Below are 272 nucleotides of genomic sequence, written 5' to 3' on the forward strand. Positions count from 1 at the left end.
CATTCAAATTTCCCCCTCAGATCATTTCATATGATCATTATTTCTAGTATTCCCTCTTATGCCTAATCATCTTAGGTATGAATAAGCCTTCAACTTTTAAAGTTTAATAAACTTATGCTACCTAATTGATTTTATTACCTATCAATAAATTCTATTCAGACTTATACTTACTCATTATTTTATTGCGTTTTACCTCTTTTCTTCCTGTTTGGTTATACACTTAGCCATTATTGCTTTATTTACTGATTTCCTTCTTTATTTAATTTCATTTC

At 27.6% G+C, this 272-nt stretch overlaps 1 protein-coding gene across 2 annotated transcripts in view; it reads right to left on the reverse strand.

Moving 5' to 3' along the window:
* Positions 1 to 272, reverse strand: part of LOC107685632 (ephrin type-B receptor 2-like) — a 160,602-nt gene that overhangs the window by 14,953 nt on the left and 145,377 nt on the right. The gene's annotated exons all lie outside the window — the stretch shown is intronic.

Source organism: Sinocyclocheilus anshuiensis, unplaced genomic scaffold (assembly GCF_001515605.1).
Source record: "Sinocyclocheilus anshuiensis isolate Anshui unplaced genomic scaffold, SAMN03320099.WGS_v1.1 scaffold257, whole genome shotgun sequence".
Lineage (NCBI taxonomy): Eukaryota > Metazoa > Chordata > Actinopteri > Cypriniformes > Cyprinidae > Sinocyclocheilus > Sinocyclocheilus anshuiensis.